Genomic DNA, 12,495 nt, shown 5'->3' with positions numbered 1-12,495 from the left:
ACATAAAATAAAAATTAATAAATTAAAAAAAGATATCCACTGGGTGGCGGTGGCTCATGTCTTTAATCCCAGCACTGGAAGGCAGAGGCAGGCAGATCTCTGTGAGTTTGAGACCAGTGTACAAGAACTAGTTCCAGGACAGCCTCCAAAGCCACAGAGAAACCCTGCCTCTAAACTGCCCCCCAAAAAAAGATGTTCATTATCACACTAGCTAAATTACTGTTTTTTCCTCCTTTTTTTTTTTCCTCTCTTTGGTTTTTTGAGACAGGGTATCTCTATTATTTTGGAGGCTGTCCTGGCACTTGCTCTGTAGAACAGGCTGGTCTTGAACTCACAGAGATCTGCCTGCCTCTGCCTCCCGAGTGCTGGGATTAAAGGTATGCCTGGCACCTCCTCTTTCTTTCTTTCTTTTTTTTGGTTTTTCGAGACAGGGTTTCTCTGTATTGTTTTGGAGGTTGTCCTGGAATCAGCCATGTAGACCAGGCTGGCCTCGAACTCACAGAGATCCACCTGCCTCTGCCTCCCGAGTGCTGGGATTAAAGGCGTGTGCCACCAATGCCTGGCGTCCTCCTCCTTTTTAAAAACAGTATTGGGATTGAACCTAGGGCCTCTCACATGCTAGATCAACATTCTACGAGTGAGCTATATGTCTCCCCCCCAACAAACGTTATTATAAAAACAAGCTGCATATTAAAAAACATACACATACACCAAAATGAACCAGACCCAAAATCTAAATCTATATGCTTTTTTTTTTTAAGATTTAAAAAAAGTGGGCTGGAGAGATGGCTCAGAGGTTAAGAGCACAGACTGCTCTTCCAGAGGTCCTGAGTTCAATTCCCAGCAACCACATGGTGGCTTACAATCATCCATAATGAGATCTGGTGCCCTCTTCTGGCGTGCAGACATACATGGAGGCAGAATGTTATATTCATAATAAATAAATAAATCTTAAAAAAAAACCCAAAGATTAAAAAAAAAGTGGGATTGGTGAGAAGGCTCCCTGAGTAAAGGCCTTTGCTGCCTAGGCTGAGGATTTGAGTCACAGCTGGGACAGAGGCCCGCATGGTGGAAGAAGAGCGCTCACTCCTGAAAGTTGTCATCTTCACTGCCATTCACTCCTTTCAGCCCCCAAAATAAGTCGATGAAAAATGAGCCAGGTAAACCAGGTGGCACATGCCTTTACTCCCAGCACCTGGGAGGCGGAGGCAGGCAGATCCTTGTGAGTCTGAGGCCAGCCTGGTCTACATTAGAGAGATCTTGGTTAGCCAGGGTTGCATGGCGTGACCCTGTCTCATGAACAAATAGATAAACAAAAGCAGAGTGAAAGTGAGGCTGGAGAGACGGCTCACGGTTAAGAGCATTGCCTCCTCTTCCAGAGGACCCGGGTTCAATACCCAGCACCCACATGGCCGCTCACTCAGGTCCTACAGGATTCCATGTTGTCGTCTGCCCTACTCCAGCACCAGCCACACAAAGTGGTGCAGACACACACACAGATGAGACAAATGGAGTTTAGAAACCTTTTTTTTGTTTGTTTGTTTGTTTGTTTTTTTGAGACAGGGTTTTGGAGAGTTTAGAAACCTTTAAGTGAACATTTGGCTGAGTGCTTAATGTTAAAGCATTTGCCTGGGTTGTACGGATGGGGCTCTGAATTCGTTCTCCAGCATCAACCCCCCCACACACACACACATGCGCACAAAGGTATACACACACATACACACATACACATATTCACACACAGGTGCACACACACACACACACACCTAAAGTAGCAGAATTGTAGTTGTGATTAAGTGACAGGAAGGAGAATGTCTCAGACTTGTCCAGCCCGGACGCCACAGCTTGTTTGCGAGGCAGAAGTGAGTTTTGCTGCATCAGAGAAGTGTTCTGCCCTGTCAGGTATTCACATTAAATTCCAGGTTCCTCACACATGACTTTAGAAACTAATCTTCTAAAGGCCCCTCCCTTTGTCTTGTTTGTTTGGCTTGCTTTTAGAGAAAGTAGGTTTTGTGCATGGATTTCATGGATTTGAGCATCAATTATTATGTCCTCATTGTCCCTAGGAAATAACACCTTCTTCCAAGGTAAACCTAAGCAATCTACCGGATGGGGGAAATATTTATTTTAATGCAGCTTCCCTGAGGGTGGAATTCTCCTGCTCTTTGGCTCACTCCGTTAACGTGGACAGCTGTTCCTAACAGGAAGCGTGGAATTGCATGGCTCCCTGAAAGGGAGGGAAGACAGAGGGAGGAGAGTTCCCAATTATCAAGCTTGGATTGGGGCCAAGATAATGAAACTCCTTGTCTCCGCCCCTCAGTTCTTTCACAAGTCCTGTGAGACTCTTAATAACCACAAGTGGTCAGGTGGGCTTAGGTCTCCTCTACAAGCCATCCTTGTGACTCAAGTTCGTGTGACCAAGGAAGAGAGAGCATCAGGCCACCCCAGCTCAGCATGCTGGCAAGCAGACTATAAAATAAAATGCAGCTCAATCTATCTGTGATTTAACTAGGAACCTCGGCTGCTCTCCACAGCCAGTCACATACAAACAAAGGAAAGAGGTTTCTGAGGTCTATTCTAGAAAACATTTTATTTTTTAGCTTTTTAAGACAGGTTCCCATGTAATCCCATGCTGACCTTCAGCTCACTACGGTGCCTGAACTAATCCTCTTGCCTCCGAGTGCCGTGATCTCGAGCGTGCACTACTATGCCCAGCTTAGGTTTGTCGTTTTTGTCTTACATGCTTACATGTGTGTGTGTGTGTGTGTGTGTGTGTGCACCCCTCACGCACATGCTGTTTGCCCACATGCCATACTGCCATGGCACGTGTATGGAGGTCAAAGGAACCTTATGAAAGTAGGTTTTCTCTTTTTAGCATCTGGGCCGCAGGTTGGGGTGGTGGTGTTGTTGAACCCTGTTCCTTAGGCTTGGTAGCAAGCTCCTTTACCCAGTGAGTCACTTTGCTAGACACAGGGCAGGGTCAGAGTGTCCAGGGGTTCCCTAACCTGGCCTGTGGGCCAAAGGGTCAGGGAAGGAAAAACCCCTCTGTGGTCCCATAAATTCAAGGCACACGGGCAGCTCTTGGTCTCATTTGAACCTGAAAAAGTGCAACTGGAAGTAAAGAAAGCGCATTATTGGCTCGGATTGTCGCTGCATAAACTTGGAAGCCAGTTCGGTAGGAAATGCCTGGAAAGGAGCTGCAGCCTGTCGAGAGGCTTGCCGGATCGCTCCAGTTTTTGCTTAAGGCGTTTTAGAGGAAAATAATTTACATGTTCCAAAGCTTGAGTACTTCTGGGAGATTACGAAGGCTAGTTACCAGCCATATGTTCAAAGAGCTTGCATTCTTTCTTTCTTTTTTAATTATAAAAATTATCCATGCTTGAGATGAAAAGGAAGAGAAAAGAAATGAGCAGATCGGACTCTAATGAAGTCGAAAGTCAGTCCCTGCTCTGTGCTCGCCACGCCTGCGCTGCACGGGGCTCACTGGACACAGTTTCCGTGAGGACATCTTGAAGCACAGACAGACGTACACTTTTGTATGTGTTTTATTTGGTGTGTGTGTGTGTGAGTGTGAGTGTGTGTGTGAGTGTGTGAATGTGAGTGTGTGAGGGTGTGTGTGTGTGTGTGTGTGTAGGGGGCAGGCATTTCACACAGTGCACACCTGGAGGGGAGAGGACAGCCTTCAGTTTTTCCATCCACTATGCGGGTTCTAGGGACGAACCTCAGGTCGTCAGCAAGTGACATAAGGCTGGGAGCGAGCTGAACTGCCACCCTTCCTACAGATGGACTCCAAACTCATTCTTTTAAAAATGCAGATAGAAGGCACACCCTTAACCCCACCACTTGGGAGGCAGGAGCAGGCAGTTATCTGTGAGTTTGAGGCCAACTTGTTTGCATAGCAAGTCCCAGGCTAGCCAGGGATACAAAGTGTGATCTCATCTCGAAAAACAAACAAACAAAAAGTTTTTTTCCCCAATGTTTGAGACAGGGTCTCTTTGTGTATCTCTAGGTGTCCTGGAACTCGCTCTTGTAGACCAGGCTGGCCTCAGACTCACAGAGATCCGCCTGCCTCTGCCTCCTGAGTGCTGGGATTAAAGGCCACCACTGCCTGGCTCACAATCAAAAAGTTAATTTTTTTTTAATTAAAGGGGCTAGAGAGATAGCTAAGTGGTTAAGAACATGGGCTGCTCTTCCAAAGCACCCACATGGCAGCTCTCAACTGTCTTTAATTCAACACTCTCACAAAGACATACATGTAGGCAAAAAAACAACTCACATAAAAAAAGTTAAAGAAAAATGAAAAGGTTTAAAAAATACTTTAAAGGTCAGGCATGGTGGCGCACGCCTTTAATCCCAGCACTTGGGAGGCAGAGGCAGGCGGATCTCTGAGTAAGTACAAGATTGCTAGGGCCACGCAGAGAAATCCTGTCTCAAAAAAAAAAAACAAACAACAAAGATGGGTCTCTACATATTGTTAGTTAGCCCAGCCTGGTCTTAAGTTTGCAACCCTCCTATCTTAGCCTCCTGAGTGATGGTATTGTAGGTGTGTGCTATCACATTCCGCTTAAAACAAAAGTTAGTGTATATTTAAAATGGTAGGTTATATTATATTTCATATATTTCAATATAATATATTTTTGAGACAGACGGGGTTTCTCTGTATTGCTTTGGAACCTGTCCTGGAACCTTCGATAGTGAGCTCCTTCAGCTACCTAAACCTCAGTGTCCTGTTTTTTTTTTTTTTTTTTTTTTGGTTTTTCATGACAGGGTTTCTCTGTGACTTTGGAGGCTGTCCTGGAGCTAGCTGTTGTAGACCAGGCTGGCCTCGAACTCACAGAGATCCACCTGCGTCTGCCTCCTGAGTGCTGGGATTAAAGGCCTGTGCCACCACCACCTGGCTACTCTCTCCTCTGTTTTTTTTTAAAGATTTATTTATTCGTGTATTTTATGTGTATGGGTGCTCTGTCTTCATACACACTGGAAGATCCCATTACAGATGGTTGTGAGCCACCATGTGACTGCTGGGAATCAAACTCAGGACCTCTGGTCTGGAAGTCCAGTCAAGTGCTCTTAACCACTGAGCCCTCTCTCCAGCCCCTCCTCTTTCCAAACAGTCTCCCTTCTACTCCCATGCCATATGTATCTGTGAATGTGTAGGAGTACACCTCTGATTTAATTCCCATGTACATACACAAAAGTAGTTGAAAAAAATCGCTTCTTGGAGAGATGGCTCAGCAGTTAAGAGCACTGGCTGAGTCAGGTGATGGTTCCAGGACTGTCTCCAAAGCTACGGAGAAACCCTGCCTCAAAAAAAAAAAAAAATGGGGCTGGAGAGGTGTTCAAAATACTCAATGCTTCTACAGAGTGTGGAAAATGTGTGTTTGTGTTCTTGAGAAAGAAAAGGCCGAATGGGCTGGCGAGATCGCTCCGTGGTTAAGAGCACTGCTTGTCCTTCCAGAGGTCCTGGGTTCAATTCCCGGCAACTACATGGTGGCTCACAACCATCTACAATGAGATCTGGTGCCCTCTTCTGGCATGCAGGCAGAAGACTGTATACACACACAATAAATAAATAAAATATTAAAAAGAAAAAAACAAAAAACAACAAAAACAAACAAACAAAAAAAGAGCACTGGCTGATCTTTTAGAGGATTCTGGTTTGATTTCCAGCACCCACATGGTGTATCACAACTGTCTGGAACTCCAGTCTTAGACAATTTGACAACTTCTGGCCTCTGCAGGCCCAAACATGCAATTGGTGTCCAGACATACATGGAGCCAAAACATCCATAAATATAAAAATAAAAACAAATCTTTAACCAGAGGCAGACACCCACAGCTAAAAACTGAATTGAACCCCTGGAGCCCAGTTACAAAGAGGAGTGATGAGCAAAGGAATCAAGATCAGGCTGGCGAAACCCACAGAGGCAGCTGATCTAAACAAGGGGGAATGCATGGACACCACACTGATGACTGAGAGGCCAGCATGGAACTGATCCACACACACACACCCCACCTCCCCCCCAACCTGAGTGTCAGAGAAGAGGCCTTGGCAATCTATGGGGGCCTTGGAGAGTAGAGCAGTATTTATTCCTGGCATAAAATAGACTCTGGGAGCCCATTCCACATAAGAGATGCTCTCTCAGCCTGGACACATGGGGGAGGACCTAGGCCCTGCCCAGGATGATATAACAGACTCTAAAAATCCCTCATGGAAGTCCTTACCCTCCCTGGGGAGTGGAGGGGGGATGGAGTGGGGTGGGGGGTTTGGGAGGATTGAGGGGCTGGGAGAGTAGGGGAGGGAGAGGGAACTGAGAGTAACATGTGTAAAAAGATAAATTTTTTTAAAAAAAGGAGAGGGGCTGGAGAGATGACTCAGAGGTTAAGAGCACTGGCTGCTCTTCTAGAGGTCCTGAGTTCAATTCCCAGCAACCACATGGTGGCTCACAACCATCTGTAATGAGATCTGTCATCCTCTTCTGGTTTGCATGCTTACATGTAGCCAGAACACTATATATCATGAATAATAAAATCTGTTAAAAAAGAAAAAGGAGGCCGGGCGTTGGTGGCGCACGCCTTTAATCCCAGCACTCGGGAGGCAGAGGCAGGCGGATCTCTGTGAGTTCGAGACCAGCCTGGACTACCAATCGAGTTCCAGGACAGCCTCCAAAGCCACAGAGAAACCCTGTCTTGAAAAACCAAAAAAAAAAAAAAAAAAAAAAAAAAAAGAAAGAAAAAGGAAGACTGGGCATTGGTGGCACACGCCTTTAATCCCGGCACTCGGGAGGCAGAGGCAGGCGGATCACTGTGAGTTCGAGGCCAGCCTGGTCTAAAGAGGAGTTCCAGGACAGCCTCCAAAACAATACAGAAAAACCCTGTCTGGAAAAAAAAAATTAAACAAAAAAACCCCTCAGCTGTAAGCCGTAATATTCTGCTTGCTCTAAAGTGGGCAGAATTCATGCTGCCAATAAAGAAACATTTGTTTTTGCATTCAGTGAGTCGTATCCTTGGTGGTAGACTTTTTGGGGTCCCTCGAACCAAGCATAACAACATAAAAATACTTTTGCTAGTATTATAACCATAGTACGAGCAAGTTTACTTGTTGTTGAAAGTCTCCAGATTACAAAGCTTCCATGGTTACATAGGATGCAACAATAACTGTATGTTTAGGCAGGTTGCAATCAAGCAGGATATTTTTGGGGGAAATAAGTTTGTTAATTATCTCCTGGGCCAGGGAGTTTTACAACTGTGAGTTGATGGCTATCTAGTCTTCTTTAGGATAGAGAGATGTTGACACAGCTGGGGTGTTATCTGGTCTCAGGCTTCTAGCCACAAAACCAGTCCTTTGTTTAGCTTTATCTGTCAGACTGCCTTTAGGAACACAGAGGAGCTTGAAAGTTTTCTTTTTCCTATATGGGCTTTGTAATCTAAGCTTTTAGACTTTTATTAATTTTTTCCATTTCAGTGTTTTCAGATTCAATAACAAAAATAAGTCGAAAGGTTATATAATACAAACAAAAGTCTTTTTATGCTTTCATATTCAATAACAAAAATAAGTCAGGCGGGTGTGGTTCTTTTTTTTTTTTTTTAATTCCAGAACTGGAGAGGCAGAGGCAGGTGGATCTCTGTGAGTTTGAGGCCAGCCAGGTCTACAGAGCGAGTGCCAGAATAATCAGGGCTACACAGGGAAACCCTGTGTTAAACAAACAAACAAACAAACAAACAAACTCCCATTTCCTAAAGCTTCCTGAAAAGTGAATAAGGAAATAATTTTTAATTCCTTATGGGAAATTATTTTTCACTAGATATTTGACGTCTTTACCTTCCACAAATTGGTTAACTTCCTTAAGTCCTAGTTCCTTGACCTTTAAAGTGAAGGTGATAATAAGACACTTCATGACTATTGTCAGGATTAAGTGGAAAAAGAATGTAACGTGCCAGGCATAGTGTTTGAGGGTGCAAAAAGCTTTCAATCATGGATTAATAGTTCTTTTTTTTTTTTTTTTTGAGACAGGGTTTCTTTGTATAGCCTTGGTTGTCCTGGAACTCACAGAGATCTGCTTACCTCTGCCTCCTGAGTGCTGGGATCAAAGGTGTGCACCACCACCACTTGATGACAACACATCTTATAGAAGAAAGAATTTATTAGGCTTGTGGTTTTAGAGGTTTAGTGTCCATAATGGTGGAGCTAAGGCATGAGGACAGGAACAGCTAAGAGTTCACATTTTTTTTTCCGAGACAGGGTTTCTCTGTATTGTTTTGGAGGCTCTCCTGGAACTCGCTCTGTAGACCAGGCTGGCCTCGAACTCACAGAGATCCGCCTGCCTCTGCCTCCCAAGTGCTGGGATTAAAGGTGTGCGCCACCAACGCCCTTCGAGAGCCTGCATCTTGATCTGCAAGATAGGAAGCAGAGAGGGAGTACACTAGAAATGGAGTCTTTGAAACCTTCAACCCCACCCCCAGTGACACACCTCCTCCAACGAGGTCACACCTCCTAGTCTTTCCTGAGTAGTTCTGCTAACTGGGAACCAAGCCTTCAAATATACGCGTCTATAGGGACATTCTCATTAAAGTAGCCACACTCCCAGAACCCACGTAAAAGCTCAGCCTGCCCTCTGTCTGCCACACTCATGCTGTGGTATGTATACACCCAAACACATAAACATGCACACACGTATACACGAAGTAAATATTTGTTTACTCATTGGATTTTTACTGAGCAGGGTCTCTCTATATGTAGCCCCATTTGCCCTGGAACTCATGTGTAGACCAGGCTGGCCTTGACTCAGAGATCCACTAGCCCCTGCTTCCCTAGTGCTGTGATTAGAAATGGGCACCCAACATGCCTGGCCATTTAATACAAATTTAAAAAAGGAAGTTTAGTTCTTTTCTTCATAACACCAGCTTGGACTACAGGAGATCTGACTCAAACAAAAAGTAAAAAATAAAACCCAGGGGGCTGGAGAGCTGGCTCAGAGGTCAAGAGCACTGACTGCTCTTCCAGAGGACCTGGGTTCAATTCCCAGCATCCAAATGGCAACTCACAACTCTCTGTAACTCCAAGATCTGACACCCTCACACAGACATACATGCAGGCAAGACACCAATGCAAATAAAATAAAAATAAATAAATTATTTAAAAAAGCAAACAAGAAACCCCTAAAAGCAAACCAGAAAGAGAACATATGTGTACACAGATTGTGATTGAAACTCCAGACATCTAATTGACTATCTTTCATTATTTCTATCTGATGCTAATTAGTTCATCCCTACCTACCCGGTTGAGTGCAGACAGAACATGACAGAACATCCAGTCAGCTATAAAAAAATCATTAACTAGAATCCCAGCTATGGAGCCTGTCACCCCCCTTTTCTTTCTTCCTTCCTTCCTTTCTTTCTTCTCTCTCTCTCTCTCTCTCTCTCTCTCTGAAACAGGGCTTCTCTTTCAATGTCTATATGCACATGTGTGTGCAGAGTCCAGAAGAGTGTGTCAGAGACCTGGGAACTGGAGTCACCAGCACTCGTCAGCTGCCATACTCGAGTGCTGGGTACTGTACTGCAGTCCTCTGCAAGAGCAGCAAATGTTTAGCCTGCTGTTTAGTCCCAAGTTGCAGTTTCAATTGGAAGCAGAGTCTCCTCTTGCTGAAAGAGGAGCTTATTCGTGGGCCTATGGGAGGACTCAGCAGGTAAGGGCACTTGCTGCCAAGCCTGACCACTTGAACTGGAAACCTGGAGCCCATGTAGTAGGAGAGGAGCAAGATTTCTGAAGGGTGTCCCGGGAACACCACAGGAGCACTGTAGCACACACTTACCCCCTATAAACAAGTAAGTGTTACATTAAAAAAGGCCTATTCTTTTTTAGATCTCTAAGGTCACACAGCTCAGTGATATCTGTTAGTTAAACTTATTCTTCAAAGGAATAAACTTGGGTGTGGGAATTACAATCTGAATAGATATTCCAAGGAGAAAATTATCCCTTTATTTGAAATAGATGGGTTAATTATTTTGAGCTATGCTCTATCCCTTAATTATTCTATTATATACAGACCTTAACTCCTCTGAGAAGAGTGTATGGTTTAAGGACACCAATGAACATTTACAGAATATTAACAAACTAACAATAGGTTGATGATTCACCCTGGATTCATGCCAGAGTCTGTGAAAGAACTCAATAAACATGATATGCATTTCAAAAACTGGTAATTATAATTAAAATTTCCAAACCCCTCAATCCTATAAATTATATTAAGTAGAACAGGAGCATTTGGCTTGCCCCGACTCGGGCTTGTAGTATCTGGTAGATTTGGAGATTATGTCTTTGAGCATAGTGGGAATATAGTGATAGTTTTCAAATGTGATACTTGGCTTTTGCCTCTCTCTCTCTCTCTCTCTCTCTCTCTCTCTCTCTCTCTCTCTCTCTCTGTCTGTCTGTCTCTGTCTCTCTCTCTGATTTTGCAAGACAGGGTTTCTCTGTGTAGCTTTGAAGACTAGGCTGGGCTTGAACTCACAGAGATCCACCTGCCTCTGCCTCCTAAATGCTGGGAATAAAGGCGTGCACCACCACTGCTTTGCCTTTCTCTTTTTGCCGGCACTGTTGAGACAGTCTGGTGCATAGTTCTGACTGGCCTGGAACTCACTTTGTAGACCAGGTGGGCCTTAACCTCTAATTGATAGCTCCTGCCTCTGGCTCTCTAGTGCTAGGATTACAGGCATGAGCCACCACACCTGGGTGGCACAGTCCACTGCACGCTCTCCCAGCACAGCACAGTCACTGGTCTCCTTAAAAAAAAAAAAACCTTCTGTGGTTATGGTCTGTTCTTTATTACTAAGACTTCTTGTTTTGATTTTTAATCGTGTGTGTGTGTGTGTGTGTGTGTGAGTGTGGTTTGTGCTCACGGAGGCCAAATGAGAGTGTTGGATCCCCCGGAGTTGGAATCACAGGCTCTGCAGTCGCCTGATGTTGGTGCTGGGAACCGAACTGGGGTCCTGTGCAAACAGCGGTATGTGCTCCTGACGACTGGGCCAACTGTGGAGCCCCGTTCTTACTGCATAAATGAGACTTTTTATTATTGTCATCAAATAAGCAGTACAATTTACCAACTCTGCTTTTCTTGTTCTTCAATTCAGTTTTTGTCACACAGTATTTTTAAAAACCTTATAAATTGCCAGGCAGAATTAAGTCTGTAAACAAATCCTCCGAACCCACTTTGTAGCTTCCCTTGGACCTCAAGGGATAGGAATCTGTTTCTTAAATGACTGAAAAAGCAAATTATGGCGCTGGTAATAACAAGAGCGAGTGGACCCCTGCCAAGCCCACCCCGGAGATCTGCCCATTGGAGGGAGGATCATCCCCGCGGGTCACAGCTCAAAAGCTGGTGGCCGCGAGCGCGGCCTGCGGCCAGGGAGGGCCGACCAGGCACAAAGCCGCTCCCGGGGCGGGGAGCCCGTCGCACTGGTTCCGGCCACCGCCCGGAGCGCGCACCCAGAGGCCCGGCCGCACCGCCGCCGCCGAAGCTTAGCGTGTTCCCTGGCGTTTTTCTTCCGCTCGTTTTATTAAAAAGAGAAAAATAAAGAAAAAAATAAAAAAAGAAGAAAAAAGAAAAAGAAAAAAAAAATGGAAGAGCGAGCCGGAGCAAACAGTCCCGCCCCCTAGGCCCGCCTTCCGCCTCCCATTGGCCCGCGGTACGCTGGCGTCACGCGCAGACGCGCCAGTGGCGAGGCGCGATACTGCGAGGTGGGCCGGGCCCGAGCGCGGAGTGGGCGGCGGGTCGGCGCCGCAGCAGCCCCGCGGCTCCGCCACCATCGCGGAGGTGCCGCTGCTTCCCTCAGACGCTCGCGAGCCGCCCCCCGCGCTCCGCAGCCTCTCGCCACGCCGGGCCTCGGTCCCCGCCTCCTTTCCCCGCGCCTCGTCCCCCTCGCGCGCTCCCCGCCTTGTCTCCGCCTCGTTTTCTCTCCTAGTTGAGAGGAAAGGGGGAGAGAGAGAAAAAAGCCTCCCTCCTCCTCCTCTTCGTCCTCCTCCTCCTGTGGGAGCCCCTCGCCCTCTGGGGGGGAAGGAAAGGGGAAAAAAAAAAGCCAACACAAAACCAGACATGGTCCTGGGCTCCCGCTGCTGAAGGCTTGGCCCGCCCGAGGAGCTCCGAGTCCCGGCAGGGAAGCCCCGCAGCGCCCCCCTCCCTCCCCTTCGGCGTCGTGTCCCCGCGGGCCGGCCCCCCTCGGCCCCGCGTCCGCCGCCCTCCGTCCGCCGCCGGCCCCCGCGGCCTCCCTCCCGGTCCCAGCACTTTCCCCGGAGCCCGGCCGCCACCCCTCTCATTGATGGTGTAGCGCCTGAGGGGAAGGTAAGTGTCCCAAGTTGTGCCGCGCCGCGCCGCGGGCTGCCTCCCCTCAGCCCCTCGGTCCCGGGTCGGGGTGCTCTTGGGAGGGCCGAGAAGGGGGGTTCAGCCGGGTAAAGCAGAGGCGAGCCCTCGCGGGGGGCCGGGGTTGGTTGGGGGGTGGGGG

General features: G+C 46.9%; 1 protein-coding gene across 5 annotated transcripts in view; it reads left to right on the top strand.

Moving 5' to 3' along the window:
* The first annotated feature begins 11,795 nt into the window (after positions 1 to 11,795).
* Rere (arginine-glutamic acid dipeptide repeats) overlaps positions 11,796 to 12,495 on the top strand; it is a 321,115-nt gene continuing 320,415 nt past the window's right edge. For 3 of the 5 annotated variants that reach the window (XM_040734896.1, XM_040734893.1, XM_040734892.1), the window contains exon 1: positions 11,796 to 12,335. The gene's annotated coding sequence lies outside the window, so the exon portion shown is untranslated. The remainder of the gene's footprint in view (positions 12,336 to 12,495) is intronic. The other 2 variants (XM_040734894.1, XM_040734895.1) reach the window with 2 other exon arrangements.

The sequence above is a fragment of the Mesocricetus auratus genome, unplaced genomic scaffold, assembly GCF_017639785.1.
Source record: "Mesocricetus auratus isolate SY011 unplaced genomic scaffold, BCM_Maur_2.0 Super-Scaffold_100042, whole genome shotgun sequence".
In the NCBI taxonomy this organism is placed as follows: domain Eukaryota; kingdom Metazoa; phylum Chordata; class Mammalia; order Rodentia; family Cricetidae; genus Mesocricetus; species Mesocricetus auratus.
This window is presented reverse-complemented; position numbering and strand designations above follow the sequence as displayed.